This window comes from Portunus trituberculatus, chromosome 40 (genome assembly GCF_017591435.1).
Source record: "Portunus trituberculatus isolate SZX2019 chromosome 40, ASM1759143v1, whole genome shotgun sequence".
NCBI classification, from domain to species: domain Eukaryota; kingdom Metazoa; phylum Arthropoda; class Malacostraca; order Decapoda; family Portunidae; genus Portunus; species Portunus trituberculatus.
In genome coordinates, this window is record NC_059294.1 from 9,590,209 (window position 1) to 9,594,380 (window position 4,172).

Below are 4,172 nucleotides of genomic sequence, written 5' to 3' on the forward strand. Positions count from 1 at the left end.
AGTTTGATAAGGTTTCTTCATTATTCACAGGAAGACACTCTTGAGAACCCGGCTTATCATCTCAGTGCCTCAGAAGATAGTCATGGTGAGAGAGTGAAGTACACGACCCTTGCAAATACAACCCAACCATCCATCCCAACCCTACATGCCGCCAGCCTCACTCCTTCCACCCTGCCACCGCCTCACCTGCTTGTCCCTAATCCTCCCTGAACCTTCCGTGACCTTCCCTGACATCTCCCTGACCCACTGACCCGCCCCTTGTTCCATTTATTCCTTACAACCTCACCCTAAACCCTGCGCCCTTCGTCGTGAATAAAGCTTCCCGCCCATACGCCCACATATTCCATGACATTTCCTTTGGGGCATCCTGGGCGTTCCATCTGTGGTCTCTGTTAAGTGAGGGGGATAACGCAGTGTGATTGATAGCAAAGCACTTCCGCGTATGCTTTGATGCACTAATGAGCGAATATTAAACGTGTGAGCTTGTTAGGTGGGGTGAAACAACAACTTCCTACTTCAATGCCCGTTAAAACGCATCTTCCTCTCTTCTCTTTCCTCTTCCCCTTCCTTCTTTTCCTTCATGTCACGAGGCTGGGGAACGCTGGCTCTAACTGGTTGGTCGCCGTGGTGACACACACACACACACAGACAGACGGCCATGACCCTCACACATCACCATCTGCAGGGTCTACGGGAAGTCCAGCCTGGCAATAAGTCTGCACAAGCCGCTACCAGGAAACTCTCACGGAACCCATCTCTCCAAGGACATCATTACGAGGAAATGTGAGTGATGTATGTGTGTGTGTGTGTGTGTGTGTGTGTGTGTGTGTGTGTGTGTGTGTGTGTGTGTGTGTGTGTGTGTGTGTGTGTGTGTGTGTGTGTGTGTCGTTAGAAAAGATGGAGATCTATACAATATACAGAATAAAGAACTTCCTTCATCATTACTCACATCATCACCATCACCATCACCATCACAATTTTCAAACTCTTCTTAATTTAATCCTTATTTTATGACAGTGGCTGAATACTTTTGCCATAGTTGACATTGGCACGTATTTTAACTTTACGAGTTTGAATTAATGTATCTGTTCATTAATCTATTTGTATACGAAAAGTACAAAAGGACTTGGTGACTACGAAGGCGATTCACCAACAGTTACTCTCCAATTACCTGCTGCACCGTCTTCGTTCCTCTCCATTGACCACAAGGAGAGGCTGAAGGGTCTCTGCGTGGAGAAGGAGGAGGAGGAGGAGGAGGAGGAGGAGGAGGAGGAGGAGGAGGAGGAGGAGGAGGAGCAATCTGGTCTAGTCCAAGGGTTGTAATTAAACACACGAAGGGAGATCTTACCTGGCCTTCCCTGATAGTCCTGTGTGTGTGTGTGTGTGTGTGTGTGTGTGTGTGTGTGTGTGTGTGTGTGTGTGTGTGTGTGTGTGGCCTACAGTCAGTACCGGAGGCAGCTGCTGATTCCCTCCCTCTCCGCTCCCCCATGACATCACCATCCGCGGTACCTACATGCGTATTTCGTATTCATATTTACATTACGCCTGGTGCACCGTCATTACCCTGTATTAGTACCCAAGGCAACTTCTGTAGAAATGGACGTTAGCGTGAAAAATAGGAAAGAATGTTGCGTTTCTTAGTTGGTGATGCATGGTTAGGAATTATACACTGAAATATACATACGATAGATAGATGGATAGATAGATTTTATATTGTTTGTTTTTGTTTTAATACCCTTGTAAACTCCTGTATAAAGAGATATTAGAATAAAAGGTGCTTAATCAAGAACTATAGGGCATCACACATATAGATAGATAAATATACTAGTATTACATCAACTATAATACAAATCAAACACCATAACTAAAGTCTGTATTCGGAAACACTTTGCTCTCTCACCACGACTATAGTGAGGTTTTCAAGAGTGTTTCTCCAGCTAATAAAGTTGAAATCTTGTCAATCTGCCTCTAGAACCGTAAAAGCACCTTTAAAAACTCGTGTTAATTGAGATAAAGCCTTTTGACATCGTGGAGGTGAAGCACAGAAGTGTTTGAGAATACGATGCTAAAAACTAACATCATGAATCACTAACACACACACACACACACACACACACACACACACACACACACACACACATTCATAACCACACACTTTTGACCTCCCGCACACTCCTTAATGGCTGTAACTCTCGTCCCAGCAAGATGAGTAACCACCAGAGGGCTGTGCGTCACCCACACTTTCAAAGCACCTGGAAGTTTGGGCGATAGATGGCGCTGATCTACGTGCCTCGTAAGTATAGTAAACTCGTTGCCAACTTATGATGGAGCATACGGCTATAATACTCTTTTTTTTCTTTCTCTTTCTTTCATCAGGGCGCGCCAGGTCTTCATAGAAAGGGTGCAGGCTGGTTGGCTCGCTGGCTGGCTGGCTGGTTAGATGGGATGGTGTGGAGAGAGGCGTCATTAATAGGCTGTAAACTTTTTAACAAGACCGCGAGGAAGTTAAATGAAACTGGACGAGAAAATACGCTCTTTCGCTTTTTTCTTGTGTTTTTTCTTATTCTTTTTTATTATTATTTCTGATGCTTGTGTGGTATATTACGGACCCATTTTTTTTTTTCTTTTTAATATCTTTTCGAAATTGTACACAGATTAATTTATGTATGTGTGTGTGTGTGTGTGTGTGTGTGTGTGTGTGTGTGTGTGTGTGTGTGTGTGTGTGTGTGTGTGTGTGTGTGTGTGTTAAAGTTGCTTTTAATGGTATATGAATACGTAGATAGATAAAAAAAAAAAAGATGGACAGACACGCAAAGACAGACACATAGATAGATACATAAATAGAGAACTGCACATGACGTTAGTGAATGGTGAGGATCGTGCGAAACCTTCAATAATACAAAAAAAAAAAAGATGATAGGTGGTTATTAATAGGAAAAATATAATAAGTCCTAGATAGAAAATTATTAACGCAATATATCTTACTTGTATAGTATTAAAGGATCACGAAAGAAGAAAACAAGAAATGGAGGAGAAAGATGAAAAAGGACGAGGACGATGACAACCAGGCAGCAAATCTGTAGAAACAAATTTAATGCAGTAACTTTTTATTCAGCAGGTGGCATGTTGGGGTCATAAATCTTTACGAGCGTGCTACATGACTACCACGGGAACGTTTACAGGCACCCAATTCAAAGGTAAACAAACTAAATGACCACAGAAATAGACCAATACCGCCCCCTTGTCCTCTCCCGGCCTTCCTTCTCCTCCATTGCGTATATCATTTTCGGTATTTCGCCCATAATTCAAATATGAATCATAATTTGAAACACCTCTGCCTTCCTGTTCGCTACTCCCAAAAGGTTATTACTTAAGTTATGTGAGTTTTTAAGTGTATTTTTTAAGGTTAAAGTGACAGATTAACATGTTTTATATCATAATATGCCGTTAATTAGAAAAACACTGTTGAGAACTCGGTTAACCATATCTGTGGTCTTTGCAAACAGTCGTGGGGAGAGAATAGAGCGTTGGAGAACACCGACCCAAGAATGAGTCTGTAGCTGCTTGACGTCATAACCTTCTAAGACTTGCCAGACCAGACAGGTGGTATTTCGTGGCTGGCAATTTTCTGTCGCACGCTGTCACTAAACCTGGAGACGACTCATGCTTTTTATAAGGCGATTGCACTGAAATCCATCCGTTATTCTATGAGGACAGAACTTGTTTATAGAGTAAGGTACGTAAAAAAAAAAAAAAAAAAAAAAAAATATATATATATATATATATATATATATATATATATATATATATATATATATATATATATATATATATCTACTTTTATGGTGACTATCCATATTTTTGTCTTACATATGTACGTACCTAATGTTGATTCTAAATTTATAGGTAATTGTTCGCAAGTAACTTAAAGCACAGTGTCGGTGAAAAAAAGTAAAAAAAAACTAAGAATTAAATAAGTAAAAGTAAAGAGAAAAATAAAGTAAAAGAAAAAGGAAAAACTTAAAAAAATAGAAATGTCAAGCGTGGGAGACATTCGCATTACATCTCAGCAAGTTCTTTCAGTCTGCACCAACAAATTAATGTCAGTGGTTTTGTTCGCGAAGACACTTTGAAGAAAAGAAAATGAAACACTACGCATGGCCTTGACTTGG

General features: G+C 40.8%; 1 long non-coding RNA gene across 1 annotated transcript; it reads left to right on the forward strand.

Moving 5' to 3' along the window:
- Positions 1-4,172, forward strand: LOC123516341. Its single transcript, XR_006678175.1, has 4 exons — positions 1-85; positions 686-783; positions 2,202-2,293; positions 3,907-4,172. It is a non-coding gene; the product is annotated as an uncharacterized LOC123516341 (long non-coding RNA).